Source organism: Amblyomma americanum, chromosome 3 (assembly GCF_052857255.1).
Source record: "Amblyomma americanum isolate KBUSLIRL-KWMA chromosome 3, ASM5285725v1, whole genome shotgun sequence".
NCBI lineage: Eukaryota > Metazoa > Arthropoda > Arachnida > Ixodida > Ixodidae > Amblyomma > Amblyomma americanum.
Genome location: NC_135499.1, coordinates 141,562,728 through 141,582,792, shown reverse-complemented (window position 1 = coordinate 141,582,792; position 20,065 = coordinate 141,562,728). Strand labels below are relative to the sequence as shown.

General features: G+C 44.8%; 1 protein-coding gene and 1 pseudogene across 1 annotated transcript in view; one reads left to right on the top strand and one right to left on the bottom strand.

Annotated features, from left to right (window-relative positions):
* The window catches only part of Trpm (transient receptor potential cation channel, subfamily M), a 205,391-nt gene that overhangs the window by 141,201 nt on the left and 44,125 nt on the right, over positions 1-20,065 (bottom strand). The window lies entirely within an intron of this gene.
* On the top strand, positions 6,254-6,417 carry LOC144126486 (U2 spliceosomal RNA; annotated as a pseudogene).

Here is a 20,065-nt window from a genome sequence, read left to right as displayed (position 1 = left end):
CGAGGATGACGCCGACGACGCCAGATTTTTTGCGGAACGCGAGCAGTGCAATAAACATTGTGTCATGTATCTGCTGTGCTTCATCCGCGGCATGCAAACACACACAACACATAGATTACACTTGACATAGCACTTTGGTCACATGTCAATATCATAAATAAGAAAGCATAATCACAACAGACAATGCAAAACCAAGATAAGCAACGCGAAACAAATGACCACACGGTTATAAGAAGAAGAATTTGCATTACCACGGCGCGCGTTCTCTTATCACTTAATTAATAGCCCTTAAATAATAAGCGCGTGTTCATTGTTTATTATTTTCATTTAAGTTTATGTGCTCCCATGTCCTAGTACTAAATTATTCTGGTCTCTAGGTGTTACTCAGGCCTCTGCGTGTGACTGTGGTATATTTTTAGAATACTATATTCACACCTAGTGAATTAAACCGGTAGGTATCCAGGCACATTCGTCGTAATGGCTCTCCTACCACTCTAGTGCGTCAGGAATAGACTCCACAGCACCTGCTCGTCACAGCGCCACTTCAGGATCGAAGTCGCACACTCTGTCTCTGCGACTTCGATCGGTCTAAATGGATGCCACTGACACTATTTTCTTTCTTTTTGCCTGCACTGTAGGGCAGCCCACGCTTGTTCACACCGAAAGACAGAAGTGAGCGGTTTTTCTTTCTTTTTTTTGCTATTCAATAAAAAATAACGTGACGGCATTTGTCCCTTACATGGCTCGTGCCTTGTTTCGAAACAAAATCGATACCGACCAATGATTGTGTTCCACGACAGACAAGAGTAGCCTGGAGTGTTACAAATTTATAGAACATGATTTCGCGAGCGTTCCTCATAGCCTGAGTTGCTTTGGAACGTTAAAATCCCATAAAAAAAAGGATTTCGCGCGCCAGGCAGGCGAAGTGATTTTGAAGTCACAGCAACGAATTTAGTACTGCGGCACTTATTTCACCGCAAAACTGTTTTTTAGCCTCAGTCTTCATGAAACAGTTTGCTTTGGAACTTTTTTCTCCTTCTAACTCACAGTCATGGATCGAAGTTGGCGGGACGCCGATTCGTGCGGGAAAAAAAAAATTTAGTTCTGCTTTGCCTCACTACGCAGTAAGATGGTATTCTTCTACCAGATGGAACACTCATGTCTCCTAACGCTCCTATGCTTTCCATCAACCTGTTGTGCCTATCCGCTCCCCAATAATTTTTTTCTGCGAAACATCATCCCGAAAAATGTTGTCCATCATTGTACTTGCGGTCGGGAAGAAGTACGTTCAAAACAAAGCGCCCAAGGTTTTTCATGAAACACTAAACGTTCTAGAAAAAAAAATGGCACAGGCAACTCAACTCAAACTGACGGGGTTTAATTAATTAATTGTAAATAATGTGATTGTTAACAAACAATTTGTATTAATTATGGACAATTTCCCATCTTCAGAACGGTTCTGCCAGGCTTCCCACGATGAGGCGGCTACGCCAAGTGTGCGTGCAGTATAAAGAACGACAGCTCCAAGCGAAACGCTCAGATGATGCTTGTGAGCGCCATCATTAATTCGTCCTGTGCCGCAGCCGGAACAGTGCTGAGAAACTTCGGGCTGCCAACTACTATTGCGACGTTGTCTAGGCTGCGCAGTGAGTCGCCTCTGTGGCACTGGGGCTCATTAGGCGCGTTCGTGTAGACTCGGAAGAACGTTGTTGTCTGTGCTTACGAAGCGTTTGCGATTCCCGGGCTTCGGTTTTGCAAGCTGTCTGTCCCTGCGAGGAATCGCGGTGCAGCCTCACTAACGTCCACAATAACCTTTGCCTTCCAGGCCACGAGATCTGTGTACATGGCTCAGAGAGGCACTAGTTTTTCCGAGCTTGCTACTAGAGCGTGAAATTTTTCTTGGCACGATGTAGGTGCCCTACATTCCTCGCCGTCGGCCAAGAAACACGGCACGCACTAAATAACAGTCTACGATTCGTGCTACGTAGTAGACCTTAGAGCTTAGAGTTCACAAAAAAAAACAGGCGGCATGCTGTTGCGTGCTGCAAGCTTCTCCTCTTCTCTTTACTCCAAATCTGTTATTTTGATTTGCATTGACTGCTGCAAACAACCATGCTATTTTGATTCTGTGCAATTTTTCGTGACGCTGGCGTTGTGTAGAGGGGCGCGTTTATCGATACCAAACTCTTGCATATTTTCTGTCGAAATAAGCGCTGGTAACCGTGTATTCATTGCAAATCATGTAAAAAAACATTCCAGCGTGCTTGGCGTTCCCCCTACGGTCAAGAAAAAAATTGCTGAAGTTTTGCGCAAACCGTGTACTGACGGTTCCTTAGGTAATAAGACAATTAGTGCAGTGAGCCCTCACTCAGCAAGCATGGTGCATTTGTACAGCCTATAGTGGAGGTCACCGACAACAAAAAGACAACAGGGACGGCAGTTTAAAGATGAGCTTGATTCTATGCAACAATCACTCAGCATGGTTCCAGCAGTTTTCTTTCAGTGCGCCTACCGCGGGGGAAGTTTGTCATTAATTGTAGATGGCCAGGACCTACAAGCCACCTACCAAACTGAATGCGGTAATGAAACCGTGACCTCAACGTGACGAAAAAAGTTTCGTTCGCATGCGGGGATAGCCTCGAGCGCTCTTTTTTCGCGCTCTGATTTGCAGGGCTCAAGGACGGCCGGGGTTGTCGGCGTGGCACCCCATGCGGCCACCAAGCGTGGCGGACCCGCGTCGTGCCCCTCGAAGCGTACAGGTGAGAGACGGGAACCGTGGCGCAGCGAGACCGCTCGATGGAAAGGCTGGGGCACGGAATCGTGTGGGGGGAAGAGATATTAGGTGCGGAACAGTGGTGGTAATCCGCGCTGGCCGGCAAAATTCGGTGCAGTGAACAGTTCTAGTGCATGTCTCCATGAAACGAATGAATACGCTAAAGAATAAAATGGAACTGACTGACTGACTGACTGACTGACTGACTGACTGACTGACTGACTGACTGACTGACTGACTGACTGACTGACTGACTGACTGACTGACTGACTGACTGACTGACTGACTGACTGACTGACTGACTGACTGACTGACTGACTGACTGACTGACTGACTGACTGACTGACTGACTGACTGACTGACTGACTGACTGACTGACTGACTGACTGACTGACTGACTGACTGACTGACTGACTGACTGACTGACTGACTGACTGACTGACTGACTGACTGACTGACTGACTGACTGACTGACTGACTGACTGACTGACTGACTGACTGACTGACTGACTGACTGACTGACTGACTGACTGACTGACTGACTGACTGACTGACTGACTGACTGACTGACTGACTGACTGACTGACTGACTGACTGACTGACTGACTGACTGACTGACTGACTCACTCACTCACTCACTCACTCACTCACTCACTCAATGATAAGAGTCATTGATAATTATTCTGAGCTATGCAAATTTCTTGTTTTGGTTAAGCGAATTTGTTTAAATATCAGTAGAAAATGAAATTGTAGAGACCAGGAACCAAAGATAAAACAAAAAAATATTTCATCGTTATGCCCGCCAACCAGGTGGGCATAATGGCTGATTGGCTGCCCTGCACACGGGGTCGGAGATAAACCGAACGCAAGAAAAATAGGGAGATATCGAAGGTCAAGTCTATTAATTCTATCGTTAATAAATATAAAATAAGCCGCCATGAAAGTCTGTTGCTTTCAGTTGTCGCAGACGGCTCTTCTGTGGACTTATCGCAATTAAAAGTGCAGGTCGCACTCCTAAGATATTGGTCTTCATGAAAACGCGAGACTCCATTCAGCTCAGTGCCAGCTCAAAAGGCTCTCGTCTAGGGTCGAAGCGGGGGAGCGCCATAGTTGGAGCTTAATTGGAGCGTACCTAGAACCCTAAGGCGAGCAACACCTTGTACATCATCGAAAAAAGCCCTTAACTCACGGAACCATCGGGTATCGACGTGTAAGCCCATAATACTGTCGTAGCACTTCCTTCTTACTGTTTTATGGGGTTTTTTTCGTACCGTTTATTAGTACTCGAAGAGCAGAGCCAGTGAGGAAAAATGAGCATGTACAAATGGGAAAATGAAGGTTCTATACGTCATTGCCTTGGCGTCTACTTAATGACTTTAAAGAAAGAGGCCTTCAACCGTGTGAAACGAAGCTGATAGGTCGTTCATGTAGGATTATCGGTCGAAAGGAAGACGTTAACACGGCGCTAGAAATGAGTTCGCCGTAGTCAGCGCTATCACATCGACAACGTTGCCTAAAAGAAATAGTGTCAGTTCTTAGAAGACGAAGATAAAACAAAATTTGGTGAAGGAGCAACAAGAATAGACTTAAGCCAGTGATCAACAAGAGACTGAAGCCAGTAGCAAAAAAACAATCTTCTCAGACCTCGTTTCCTCAAGCCTAAACCATGGCTTCTATTGCAGCGGTGAAAACTAACTAAACAAGAAGTGAGAGATGATGACGGAAATAGTGTAGGTAGACGCTAGGTGTATAAAGAAAGATACCATAAAAGAGAAGGCAGTGCCAAGGAGGTTCAGTCTTATCCGCCAAGAAATGAAAAAGCCCCAACTGTAAAGTCAGAACACCAAGGCAGAAAATCCAGGGGAGAAAAAAAAAGAAAGCCTTTAAGCTCGGGAAAAGGTACTCAAAGCTGGAAGAAATCTCCAGTGATCATCATTTATAATCTTCGAGCGCGGTGTTGCTCGTCCAGGCCGACGGCCAAACAATTCTAGGCTACGTTTTTTCAGCACGCCGGCCCGACGACTGGCCTTCTTTCAAAACAAGTAGTTCTCTATGAATTTTGAAATGCAAAAAAGATAGAGCAACACAGCAAGGATGGCTAGCCTGACTGTCAGGTGAAAAGAACGACTTGCTAGATCTAGAGTCCATGTAAGCGCCAGTCCGGGTACGCCCATGGCACGGTTTACCGAGTGTCCTTTTCCTTTCCTGGGGCATGCTCTTGATCAATACTTACTGTAGTTCTTTTTCTCTGAAAACATTCGGCAACGAGATGTGTCCAGGCTGGTGAAGCTCGGACGTGCGCGCGGAATGTGATTTCCTTTTGTTGTATCCGGAGTTCCCGGGTTCAAACCCGACCACGGTGGCTGCGTTTTTATGGAGGAAAAACGCTAAGGCGCCCGTGTGCTGTGCGATATCAGTGCACGTTAAAGGTCCCCAGATGGTCGAAATTATTCCGGAGCCCTCCACTACGGCACCTCCTTCTTCCTTTCTTCTTTCATTCCCTTACGGCGCGGTTCAGGTGTCCAACGATATATGAGACAGATACTGCGCCATTTCCTTTCCCTAAAAACCAATTAATATTATTATTTATTTTGTTGTATACTGGGAGCTTCGATGCTTCCTACCTGAACAGTAACTGGTCCCCTTCATACCCTCTTTTACGAAAACCTTTGTTAACAACGGATTGCTTTCTTTCGGGCTTTAAGCGGCCTTTTTTTAGAGATGAATTTGAATTAGCTGCATGCCTGGGTCATTTTTTGCTGCGCCGAAAGAAGAAATAATTCCGAGCCGATTTGTTGAAATGTGCTCTGCAGTGCAGCAAAGCGTAAAATTTTGGTTTCCAGCTCTCTTTCTCTGTTTTTCTCTGTCTCTCTCTCCTTCTTTCTCACTCTCTCTCCTTTCTCGCTCTCATTTGTTCTGCTTGAAACTTGTCGGCATTCCACAGACTCTGAGAGAAAGAAGCTTGAGATTTGGTGAGCTGCACTGGTGTGTGCAATCAAATATGTGGCTTTCATGACACGTGTGTGGGTTGTGAAAAAATTCAAAGGGCACTTAAGAGTGCTTACGTGCTGTGAAGGCGAAAGCATTATTGTGTCATCATGAGCGTTCAACCTTGATGCAGGTTGTGCATTGAGAAATGAAACGAAGACGCGCCTCAGTACGCTGATTCCACAAACGCTGAATCCACAAAGACCCGTGTGAAATACTCGCACACTCGGCTCGAATACCTGTCGCAATCTAGCCTCTAACTTGACTAGCACATGTAAGTGATATGCAACGAGAAATCGTATGACACCGTTGTACGAGAAACGGTTTGCTCGCAATTTTGGTACAAATGTAGCCGGGAAAACTGGCACCCCGTTGAGGTCAGCCGTTGGGGTATATGCAGCAATTGTGGCTCAGCTTGAGCCAGTGGGCATGCCTGTGCACTTTCATTTTCATTCTTCCGGACAACAGCAAGAAAGCGTTAAGCAAGCAGGTATATTATTAAATAATAATATCAGATTTAACATCTGATAAGGGTCCCTTTTGGACCCAAGATATCAAACTTATTTTTGGAAATATGGCGCAGTGCTTGAAGCTTGCTTCATCTCCGCCACAGGTTGGCCCGGTATTGCACTGCCTCCGGGATCGGCCTGGGACATTATAGCAGGTGTCTTTTCTTTCAATCTTTGCTCTCCTATCTTATCTTTCAACTCTCCTACTTTCACCACGTAGCAGCGATTGCGGCTCAGCTTGAGCTAGCGGGCAGGCCTCTGATACTTCTTTTTCATTCTTCCTGACAACAAGAGCAGGCAAGCAAGTAAGGTATATTATTGTCTGAAATGGCTGTGCTTGGCTTGCTGCGTCCATCCTACGGTCACTTGATGACGTCACCCTATTTGTCTTGGCATTGCTGGGATTTTCTGTACCATCTGCGAGTACACACACTAACACACGCCGCCGACTTTTCTCTTAATGAGGCTAGTAATGCTTTCGCAATAGAACATATAGACGATAGATGCGGCAGAGAATGCGTTAGCATTAGTATCCCCCCCCCCCCCCCAGAAAGGAGAAGACGCTGTCGCTGGCCGGTTCGATGATCCAATCCGTCAATCACCGTGTGACACGTCGTATCGACGCTCCACTCTTTCCTACCCTCCACTATTCGCCTCCCACCTTCTCTACATCTTCTCTCTTCCACTTTTCTTTCCTCTGACCGAAATGTGGAGAAGGGGATTTTTGTCTCTTTATAATAGATGATGGATTCTATAAGGATCCATTATCCAGTTTTACCTTCGGATCCGTGTGGTCCTCTGGCATTGATTAATGTTGCTCGTTGACATAGCCACAGCTTTCAAGCGTTTGCGGAAAGCAACCCGCTTAGCCACTGGACTTCATCACTGGCTGCATATCGCTGCCAATGAGCCAATTGTGCTCATTTTTGGTTATTTTTATGCCAATTAATTTTATGTCATTTCATTTTATTACTTTATTTTGTGCTTATGTATTTTTATTGCTACCTCTAAGTGTTTGTTATGGCTTTGATTAATTTTTCATTTTTATTCATATTTTATATTCTACTCTATTTTTTATTTATCCTGCACGATATTCACCGCTGTCGACGTGGTGACACGCCTCGTTGTCAATTCTGTGATTTCCTGCTTGCTGCTTTCATCTGGTGTTGCCGTCGCACATAAAACTAAATGAAAACTGATTAATGAATCCTTATAGAAATCGTCCCTTGGTATGAACTTATTTTTGAAAGTAGGAATACTGGCAGCATTAGCATTACCGGCATTCCTATTGCATTGCAGGCAGCCGCGGCTACAAATATCAAAAATGTCGTGCTTATTGCCATCAGTTGTTCCGCGGCATACAAAGAGCGATTTCTACTAATTTTTTTTTATTATCATCTCAATCCAGCAGCTACATTGATTAGGTTTCCAATGAAGACGGGTTCAAAAACACATTGGGGATGAAGAACGCATTGATAAAATTAAGCAAACGATGATTTTGCTCTCTGTACCAAAACAGAGGTATTTTCTCTGGCTAAGAGAAAAAAATAGCATTACTGCTGGTTTGTACGGGCACCTCAAACGCGATGTGAATTGTGCGGAGCGTAAGCAGCTGCATTTGAAACAACCTAAGAGGTCTGAACGCCAGAAGGAACGCACAACAAACGCTTGAAATATGCGTTGGCATGCGCATACAGAGCATAGTACGAACACAGAACGAATAAGTACTGGGAACCTGGGGGTGCAATAGACGTCGAGAAGTATACTTTGAGTACAAAACGTCCACTGGGATACTCAATCATTCCACTTTTTTTTGTTCCTGGAGTCGCTTCGTGCCTTTGAGGGGGGGGGGGGGGGGGGGGGGAGAGACTTTGAGCGTTGCTCAACACACTGCTTCTTTGCGTGTCAAACAAGCGCACTGTGTTAGCAGTTGGTACAGTAGGAAAAGGCCAAGCTGGTGAATAGCGGCGCTGTGCTATACATGTTCACAATGGAAAGGAAGGCACGAAACCCAAGCAACAACTCCCACAAGTGCGCTGTTCTCACGCACTTCATAGATGGGTGTAGAGCTCTGAAAAGAGTCGCTCGTAGTCTCCCCTCCACTGACCGCAAACTGAGAGAAAGAGAGAGAGAATAATGTGTGAGCGCACGCCAACCTCGACGGGGGTTCAGAAAGCGCGCTGCAGTAAAAATAAATAAATAAACAAAACTTAACTTAACGGCGAAGACGCGAGGCTGCACGCAATGCAACGCACCTGGAAATACAGAAAGCACGACTGTAAACGGGGAGAACTGCGTCAGAATAATGCTGAGGCACTCGCGAAAGGCGCAGTAGAAAGGAAAGCCAGCAAAAAAAAAGAGAAGTAGAAGCTGTATAAAACATGCAACGTTGAGAAAAAGTGTAAGGACAGCTGAAATAATAGAACGAAGCAATAACTACGCGTTCCGTGCTCAGGCACAGCTTCGAAGCCTAGTGCACGAGAGCATGGACACCTGTCACGCCTTAGACGTGAGCGCTACCGATGCGCTACTACGACGTGGGGGAGGGGGGACCTCTAGCTGTCCACAATGTTGCCACTTCTTTGCAGTGCCCAAACGACGTTTAGCGCCGAAATACGAGTAGTTTGTTAGCTTCACCTCAAGACTACAATGTGTGTGCCAGTGCACGCTTTACAGGAGAAGATGCTATGTACCGCGCTTATTGCAATACAAGTCAATTTTCCGATTTTTGCAACCATGGTGCTTGCAACTAGGGAAGAACTAATATGGTCGTCAAATAGACTGATATAAAATATAAAAGCAGAACATACGTAGACTTCATGGCATCTGTCGTCTCCACAGATTCCGCAGAACCACAGACGCGTGATTTACTTATTCGGGGTTGTGAGCGTTAAAAGCTTCCACAGCTATCTAATCATATTTCAAAGAGAATTTTACGGGACTCCCTATGTCAAAATGACATACACACTAATTCCTCCTATGTAAAGTGACATCGACAAACAAAACTGCAAATAATTATTCAGGAACGGAAGGTGTTTATTCGGAAGGATAGCCAGAGCAGAGCTCCTCGTGTGGCGCCTGTGCGTTGCACCGAAAAAAAATAATCCATGTAATTAAGATGCCGGGGGCCGCCGCGGTGGCTCAGCGGTTATGGCGCTCGGCTGCTGGCCCGAAAGACGTGGGTTCGATCTCGGCCGTGGTGGTCGCCTCTCGATGGAGGCGAAATTCTAGAGGTTCATGTACTGTGCGATGTCAGTGCACGTTTAAGATCCCCGGGTGGTCGAAATTTCCGGAGCCCTTTACTACGGCGCTCCTCATAGCCTGACTCGCTTTGAAACGTTAAACACCCATAAACCATAAACCTAAGGTGCCGAGAAACAGGTACTGAGTACAGCGTGACATTCCTCCTCCTATATATTGGCCTAACCAGTACACTTTACAGGCAAACATTATCGTTAAGTACCGTGCCTGTGTCGCAGGCGCAGCTGTGGCTGGGTTCGTCACCCCAGTACTCAGAGAAAGGAAAGCGTCGACCAAAATTTTTGTGCCCACGTTCGTCACAGAGCCACCATTAGCCAAGTAACGAAATAACGCAGACGTCCCGCGTGATTTTGGAGGGCTGAAGCTTCAGTTCTCTAAGGGCCTGCCAGCCTCCTCCGTACACGTGCCGAACGTGCACCGATACCTTCAGGTCTGGACGTACTCCTCCATTACCCGTGGCTGTCGAGGCCCTAGCGTGCCCTCCACCCACCGAGAGCATCTTCTCTTCCCGTGCTTTCGCGGCCGGCCCGAAAACGAGAATGCGTGACCCGGCGGTCGATGTGGGCCACTTTTTGTGCATTCCGAAGGGTCGTTTGTTTTTTCTTTCTTTTTCTCGTTCCGGTTGGATCGAAAGCGTAGCGGCAGCACCAGCATCAGTTCGATCTGGACGCTGGCGGTGTCGCTGTTGTGCGTGTTTCCGCGCCTGTACTCCCCATCCAAACATCTCGGCAGAGCGAGAACAATCGCATTTAATGGTGCGGAGGAGCTGCGGACACGCGTCACCCTCACTCCGGCCTCGCTTATTCCCTTTCCTCACGCAAACACATTATGTTGTGACATGGCAGGAAGCAAACACAATAGGACGCAAGAGACAATAGAGAGGGGTTGCGGAGTGAACGCGGGCAAGCAAACCTTTGTGAAAAAGACTGCAATCATACCGCACTAATAGCTTGTCTCGTTAAAATCAACAAAAGATCCCAGGAATAGCGGAGAAATGAAACACACCGAGGTAATCTTCGAAAAGAACATTTTCATTGGCAGCTGTTTCATATGTTTACTGATAAACACTGGAGGCTCACCTGATATGAGAGTCTTGATGTCGTTACATTAAAGATATATTCGGGCTTTGTGTTGTGGGCGATCCCTCTGCCCGAAAGGTAGAACACACAGACTCGCGGCGATGAAATAAAAGACAGCATTTCTTCTGGTATTGTTAGGCCATGCAGCGAATATCCAAGAGTCAAGAGGTGCGCGCAGCCGAAGAGTGCAGGCTACAGGAGAGGAAGGGGGGGGGGGGCGTGTTTTCTCTCCTAAATAAGTCCTTACGGGAACTGGTTCTGCCTGTCAGCACATTTCAGGTCGGGAATTGCGGTTGGAGTGTAGGAATAAGAGAGCTCGAAAAAAAGAATTACTTTGGAAAAAATGCTTTCTTCTGGTTTCTTTTTGCATGAGGGATGGAAGATGGGAAACAAAATAACAGCCACGATCTAATATGACCCCTATAAACATAATCAGCAATATTTTCAGTAGAAAATAAAATGTGATTGTACGGCTGCCTCAAAAAAACCCGAAAAAATGTCCTCCGTTTGTTATATTGTTTGAGTTGCAACATAATTCAGGGTTTACCCATGAAATTATGGTTACGGCAGTCTTCAACGACAGCGGAATGAGTACTGGCCTGCTCTACTTCCCTATTGTTCTTTTTCCGTTATAACCGAGCTGACATCAGGGCAACAGACATGTTGAGCTGTTTCTGTCTGCACAAGAAAGCGGCTACACGCGAGGTGAAAGTTTGAAAACTGTATTTTTAAATCCGCTGATACTGCGTCACTGCCGCTTATATGTGCGCACAAAATTTGTTTCTCCAGAAAAAGACACTTTACAGTCCTTCCTGAGACTGTAAATTGTACGGCACTTCTGCCTTTCATTTCGGGAAAAACTCGTAGCCGGAAACTCACAGTCGTGGTGAATATTGACAGAGAAATGACATTTCATACAGAAATTGAATATCTTATGCTTTAAAATCCGCGTGTCAGTGTTTAGAGAAATTAGCTTACTGTAAATTTTCTCTTTCTGAGCTTACGTCATGCTAAGTTGAATCATGGTCTCAACATCGGACCCCCGCTGAAAGAAAAAAAAAGGTAAAAGCCAACCATTACACATTCCATATTCCCAAGTTAGTTACTCGCTAACGGTATATTAATGAAGTGCAACATTTTCAGTAACTGGTATTACAAAGAAACGAGCATGTCGAAATGACCATTCCATGGTCAGTGTTACACAAAATATTACCAGCAACCCACGCAAAAGGCGTAACTAAGTGTAGATAATCCGGCTATCGAGTATACTGCTAATTTCTTAGAGCTTTAGAGAAGGCATTGCAATTTCACGTAGACGTCAACGCAGCGTATTGCTCCTACTATGTAATGTAATACACCCCGAAATCAACGTCCTACATTTGTTGGTGTTCTTTGATATACAGGGTGTTTCACCTAGGATTTTACACAGTTTTTAAAAATGAGCATTTTGAGTTTGAATAGTTTTTATTCGGCAGAGCATTGTCAACGGTGTAGTACAACAAAATACAAACGAGAAGACATGCCAGCTAGCAGGCCATTTAACTAATGTTGCATAGTTATCTTTTTAACTATTACCGTTAGGCTCCTTAATTATGGAGAGGCGTGTAGCCCACCGTAAGCAATATCCATATCAGTCTTAAGAATTTCAAAAATTCGGTTACCCTCGGCGCTATTGCTCAACAAATTTGGGTTATTTCGACAAGTTACGTACACTAGAGAGCTTGCTTTGCCTGCAAGCTTCTCGAAAGCGCATGTAATTTGAGACGATCTTGCCGAAATTTGTCGGGCCAGCCACCGAGGATAACCGCGTTTTAAAAATTTTTAAAGCTGATATGGATCTTACTTACGGTGGGCTACAAGCCTCTCCATAATTAAGGGGCCTAACAGTAATAGTTAGGAATTTAACTTTTCGATAATAGTTAACCAGCCTGCTAGTTAGCACTTCTTAGCTGTATTCTGATGTACTACACCACTGACAATGCTATGCCGAAAAAAAAGCGGTCTTGCAACTTTTTTTCAGAAAGCCTGTTTTTAAAAATTGTTCAAACACCCTGTATGTTTCAAATAAGCTTTCGCTTGGAGTGTGGTACAAGATGCCGCCTTCTTCAAAGAGCAACATTACGTGTAAATTTTTTTACTTTGGGCATTTTTATAGCTTTATTTCTGTTCGTTTAGTGAGTTGTGCTCTGCCTACAAATGCGAACATTTCTCAGTGTTCTCTCAAATAAGAAAAAAAAAACCAGAAATTTTCCACTTCGTCATTGCCCATGTTTTCGCTCATAAACAAAGGAGGCCAGTATAGACGGCAGGTCAGGAGCGTCGCAAGAAGCCAAGAGCTGTCGCCATCTTAGCTAGCGTGTTTCACTACTCACAGTGGAACATCCTTTCCTGGCCTAGAATTTATCTTGAGCCGTCTTTAGAGCAGTTTTGTCCAATTTTAGATTTGACAGTCTCGCTGAACTCTTCTTTCTCATTTGCCAGCATGGGGCACCTTGTGCCCGTATGCGTCTCCTGGGATTCAGTGTCACCGTCCCGATTTCAAACCCAGAAACAGCAATTTATGCTTTAATTTTTGAGCAGTTTTACATGAAGCTCATCTAGTCAGCGCAACTGGAGCACTTCTGGCTAAAGATAAAAAATCGGAATCTTTCAACTTTTATTCATATTTGTATAGTCCGCTTGTTTTCTGCCTTAAGTTGCCGTGTAATCGAATTCAGTATTCAAGAAAGCAAAGTAGTATTGATGGTTTGCCAACACTTGCAACGAGAGCTGCTTGCTTTATTTTATTTTTCATAAAACGCCATTATCGTTCTCGCGCTAGCCTGCTTCTGTAAAATATTTTTATCTTCTAAACTCTCGTCTCAACACTGACACTTTCTTTTAGAACTTAAATTTTGCCCGTACACACATAGATGAAAATTCCACAAAATTATGCGCATGTCGCGAATTTCTTAGAGCTCAAACACCCCTCTCTCCCTCCTAGAACAGTGCCTTAGTTTTTCACGTTTGCATCAGTAAAGTTCATTAACATTTTTTTTCTTGCGTACATTTCCTGCATGCGTGTATTTCTTCTTAGATTTCAACGACCCTCTCCTGTATAATAATGAAATTTGCACTAGTTGTTCTTTTTTATACGTTCTTTATCGGCACACGCCCGTCGGGTCAGAGTTCGGGGTAGTCATAGGAAAGAACTGTTATGAAAAAACATGAAAGATAAAAACACCATTGTTTGTCATAGTGCGACAACATGCAATACTGCTCTTCGCGTAGTAAATATTAGTTCTTGCCTGAACTAATATTGACTAGAGCGACAAGTCCACATCTAGCGTCAGCCTAATGTTGTCCTTCACGTTGCTTCAAAACTATCACAGCTAACAGCGAAATATCTGGAGGCAAAACACAAACACCTTTGTTTTTAGCGGACATTCGTCTTAGCACTCAAAATACGTTTCATGGAGCGAAAATATAGATCAAAGTTTCTTTTCTTGCTACTATATTATATACGGACGGTATATCCCCAAGATTCTTCCGGGCATCTTGCTGCAAGCGTAAACAACGAATGCGTCTTGTTCCTTTCCAAAACAGAAAAGCCACCAAAATAAAGCCAAAAAAGATTTCCAGGAATGCTTCTTGCAAGGCTCAAGACGGTTATCGCCAAGCGCCGCCTTTTATTTTCTGCGTCTCCACTGTCGAGTGTCGGCTAAGCCGGAGCACGAAAGAAGTCACGTATCTGCTGTTGACGCTTTTCTCTACTGCGCGATGATGTCACACACTTGCCTTTTTGCTTCCCCTTCATTTTGCGCCGACGTAATCGGAAAGCAGGGACGATGTTTCTCGCTAGGGAAAGAGGAGAGTAGAGAGATCTTTTTTTTTCTGTTTCTTGCTCAGCTCCCAGAAAGATGTGCACATTACACATACTCACATACTTTGAGGGGCAGCTTTGTCCAAAGTGAGGCTGTGATAAAAGCTCATTTTTTTTTTTTCTCAGAGGGGCGGAAGAAAGGAAGCAAGAAAAGCGCGTGGAGGAGATTTTTGGGGAAGAATGCCCGTCAGCAGGATCATCTGCGGCCATTGTGCGGAACCGAACTGAACGACGCCTGCTTTCGCGCCACATTTTCTCCTCCACTAGGTTCGGGGAAAACACAAGTATACATCGCAGCGACTCTGGAACTCGCACTGGCCGGCCAGTAATAACAGAGAAGCTGTGCTGAACCTCGCGATGGACTTCCAAGAAGTTGTCACATAGTTGGGGAGTCATGCAATAGTGTTGCAGAGCGCGGAGAGTGGCTTAGCTATACCAAGATACACAGAATATTATCAATATGTACAAGAAAACTTGGGTGAAGGCGATAAAACCAAACTTCATCATTCTTGGCAGTTCCGAAGCATGAAGTTTTCACCTATATGCGCATTCATGAGGATAAAGAAAAAACAGCGGCCGGAGGCAAACATGCATAACTTTGTATTATCACCGCGGCAATAGTTGCATGCGGCTTTGCTAGAGTTGCCGACTCGAATCGGAACAAGCAGTTACTAATCCCACTGTCCGGCTTAGCCGGCAGTGCCAGTTCATTTCGTTTCAAATCACTTTGCCAACTCAGACACAGGTACATCAGCGAGGAGAAAGAGAGACAGAGAAAGTGTGTGTGCGTGCGTGTATGTTTGTGTGTGTGTGGGGGGTGTGGCCGCAAGACCTACTCTTTTATGTCGGAAGCATTATTTTCCCCTAAGATTTAACAAGCCAGAGAACCTCATCTTCACGTCAACCAATACGTTTTATTTTTGACAGTCCGCGCGTGGCAACTGCGCAGAACTAAGCGGCACTGAGGTCATGAAGTTGAGCCTGATAAAACCTTCGAGCGCTTCGAACACTTTCCTGGAGTTCGCCGCTCTCATATGATAACTTCTTCGGGAATTAAAACCCAAGTCAAATAAATATCACTCATCGAACGTTCACAAAAGGTCACTTGCACAATCAATCAATTGTGCATTCTATATGCACTGGCCTTTCTAGACGGCATCCTACACCGGAAGTTCAGGTGCGCTTGTTTTCCAAAAGCAGCAGCTCTATTTTTGATCTCTTTCGACGCAACGCACACCCCCTTGCTTCACTTGGAAAGAAAATGTTCGCGTATTGAAACGCAAAGGACCCATATCATTTTAACATCAACGCCGAAATGCTCCCTAGCCGTCTGCGGCACGCAAGCACATCCATCTTGCTGGCCACTGTTTTGTCTCTGCATGGACCACACATCATCAATGATGGATGAGGGCAGCCACTCCAGATGCTTATTGATCCAACGCGATATCAATGAAGGCTTCCTGGAAGTGTTTTGTTTGCGCTGGCGCCAGTGTAAACTCTGGAAAAATGCGCAATGAGAAGTTATGCGTGAAACTGAATTGCTGCCGAAGGAGGGTTTGAATAATGCATACAAGTAAGCTGTCCGGCAGGCTCACTTGTTTTCTGGGCCACCTCAAGCCTGTCAAGCCGTCATGACGGTAGCCGGCTAACTTTCGTTGTATAATCTAATATTTATCAACGTCTGTTATATATATAACGTAAAGCATTCTTTCAGGTTTCTCTCAATAACTCTGACAAGTTATTTAAGAGGTAGCTTAACATTCGCAGCGAACGACAGCCGCTCAGTAAAAGCAAAAAAGTTGTCCAGGTTTTATATTTATTTATTTATTTATTTATTTATTTATTTATTTATTTATTTATTTGCTTATTTATTGATGTCCCTATTCAGACAAGCTTGTTCTGAGGTGACGAGACAAAAGGCAAATAAGTTTTCCCTGACGATGCCTCGTCGCCCATTACGTTAGTCAACAAGAAGACAACGAAACACGGTAAATCAACGCATACAGTCAATACAAAGTAAACACTGGTCCATAAAAAAATAGAGCAGACAACGGCACAGCATACTTATATATCGTTAGAAGATGAAACGAAAAAAAAACGGCTAATAACATAAAAAACAAGTAAAAAGCAAACGTATATTTCACAAAACGAAAGAGCGAAAACTGCTTATGGGGGATATAGAGACAGGAGGTAAGTTCTTATATTGTTTCGAAGTTAAGCCGTTATAAAATTCGTACACACGTCTGGTGCTCGTCACGAGAAAAAATTTCCCAATGCTATTAGCCTTACCTTGCTCCCGATACTCAGCGCATGTTGTTTAATTTATGCTAGGTTCTACAGGTCACTTTACCACGTATTTTTAGGAAAACAGAGACATTTGACGTACCGTGTATGATGTTACCGTTATCGCTACTGGGAGTCTGCATGCCCGCGAAGTCGGGTCAGGTCACGACATCAGGTATTATGCGACAGCGTTAAGCTCACGTTCAGCGGAGAAAGCGCCGTAGTCGTTGGCGTTGACATGTCGAGAAAGTCCCGATTAATCGACAGAGTCGAGACGTCTCACGTTGAGCTGTGGAATGAATATGATTAAAGCTTCAGTTAAAACGAGCATGACTCAAATGTCGGTATGACTTATGAGACAGTGAAGTAAAGTAATTATGAAAATTGGTTCTTGAGGAAAGGAAATGGCGCAGTAATTGTCTCACATCTCGGTGGACACCTGAACATGCCGTAATCGAAATGGGGAGAGTGGGAGTGAAAGAAAGAAAAAATATATAGAAAGAGTAGCCATAGTGGAGGTCTCCGGAGTAATTTCGAGCACCTCGGGATCTTTAACGTGCACTGACATTGCACAGCACGCGGGCGCCTTTTGCGTTTCGCCTCTATCAAAACGCGGCCGCCGCGGCTGGGTTCTAAGTCGGGAACTCCAGCTCAATAGCCGAGCGCCCTAACCACTGAGCCACAGCGGCGGGTAAAATTATTTATGCTGAAAATTAATTTTGGGTAATTAGTTGGGAACCGAACCCATGACCCTTGGATGGCGAGGCGGGCCGGCCACCGCTACATTGAGGCACGTTCTCTCGGTTTCGATGGGAGACCTTGTATGTCTTATTGATCTATTACGTGATAGTATGCTCACTGCTCTATGCTGATGAGTGTGGGTAAATAGAAAAAAGGTACTAATCAAGAAAGAAAGTAGCAAATAATAAATAATGCTGTCGCGCCGTACCCTTATGGAGATAATGTGTTCCCCTAATTTCTTTAATGGTGCGTGCTACACAAGCGATACGCTGAACGGATCATCTCTAAATCCTATGTCGACGCACTACCTAGGTGCCATTTCCTGCAGACTAAAAAATCATACATGTTCGTATGCCTTTTACTCATACGTGGCGCCTGGTTCTATTGATGTGCTTGTGCCGATCACAGCTGATGTGCAGTAATACAAAAGGTAATGCAATGGCAAAAATATTTGCGTAGTATTGTCCATCCCCATCGTTGTGTTCAAATCTATTTTGTAAAAACTTTTTCTGCATAATATATTTATAGGCGTAACAGCACCCATCGGAGTACCGACAGAGCAAGCAAAATTTATGCAACTCAGTGTGCATTCAGCAGTCACGTTTCGGCCTTTACTGCGTTCCGCACGCAGTTCCGATCCAGCACGTATATCTGTGATGCAATCGTTATTTATTATGGAGGGGCCGAAACATTTTTATTTCCCAATCCTGGCAGTTCTTCTGCTTCCCGCGCCGGTGTTCCACGTAATGGCATTACGCAGTGAAAAGAAATGATTATTACCTGCATAAAAAAGGCATGGAGTGAGAGAGGAAGAAGGAGTCGTCGGGAATTATTTTTAGAGAGCTGAACCTCATGAAACATAGGGTGCAAGAAATCATTATTTCAAACCGCAGGAAGAAGAGAAGGTTGGCCAGATGGGTGTTACGGTTGGCTAACCGTCAGCTGAATCACAGGTCCTATACTGCGTCACTGAATCAATATACTGCTATAATACTGACCAAATTATTTGCGCATTCACGCCCGTAGTGATTGGTTAAACTAGTACGGTTTGTCATTTGTTTGCAAGAAAAGTTGAGCCTCAGTTTCCAACCGACAAGGTCTCCAGCACGAAGGAGCGCCAACGAATTATGTATAAGGTTTAACCTTTTTAGGTGCGCATTATTTATACTTTATACTTTAAAAGCGTTATACCTTAAAAGCACACAAACAGCAGTTGTGCCTGAACCGTGGTTCACTGTGGCACATGAAACAATTATGAATGGAGCTTAAGATAGCTTACACATTCTACACACATCTCAAAATATAAGAGGTACGTGGGTCAATGCGTAGACGAGATTGTTTCACTATCCAGAAAGGAGGAAAAAATGTGATGCACTGCCTAGAAAAACCTGAAAATCTTTCGAACTGGAACTTCCCATTTCACAAAAGTAACATGAATGGCTGAAAAACTAGAAATTCGAGCACAGCTCACACTTCCATGCTCATGGAATTGCAGCCCCGATCTTTAAAGAAACACATTTATGCCAAAATTGTTATTTTCGTTATTATCCGAAGCTGTTTCCGCAGCTGAAACTCAGCTAGAGCGTCCTTTAGTAAAAAAAATTTCCCCGCGTGAGAGAAGGATAAAATTGTTTTAAAAGCGTTCCATTTTTAGAGGCACCAAATGGCCGTACCACTCTGTGCAGCAAAAATTTTAAATGTAGCCTGCATCATTGACTTCGTGAAACCAACTTTAAATGGTTCGTAAAAACTTCCAAATGTCGCGTTCGCACTTGTGGATACCGTGCCGCAAAAGCGTTAATTCGAGGTTCACGAAATGCGGCACCTTGGACAACAAAACACCGGAATTGTCTAGAACTCTCAGCACTTGCTGAGTTTTGTTTCACCCCTAGGCATTAGCGCTAGTCAGTCAAGAATCTAGCTATTTCCTCCATTTTTTTACGTGCATACTCGTGTTCTCTAAATTTACATATTACGAGAGGCAGTGCTTTAAAATGTTCATCATCATGGCAGTTCAGAATCGTCAAAAACAAAACCATAGCCCGCCCTAGTAAGGACGAGTACAGAGGTTTCTCAGCTGTATGAAAGGACGTACTGTGCGCCTTAAAAAGCTTCTGTGCAAGGAAAATCTTCTGTCTGCTTTCACAAACCTCTGACCAGTTCGCGTGCGTGACATCCAAGATTCAGCGTGGTGCTGCAGACCTCAAGTGTCAGCGCAGCGACCACACTTCCCTCATGCGGAGTATGCAGTGACGGGACGCGATCGTCGTTGCCCTCACGGGGTGCGTATGCAACGTGAGGTGCATACCACCGCTGCCGCGACTCGCAAGCCAATATTCGCCATTGACAGCCAGAGCGAAGTTGAAGGGTGGCGACGACACTTGGTTACTAATTTGAAGGAGAGAGGAGGGGGGGGTGCATTCAAGGTTTGCACAAAGCGGGTCATGGCCGGATGCGCTCAGGAGTGCTCGAGAAGGACTTTCATCACAAAGGAAGCCGGTGTACTGTCTTATACCCCTGCCAAGCGCGCCAGCTCACTTACGGGTAGAGCTCTCCGACACCCTGGTTG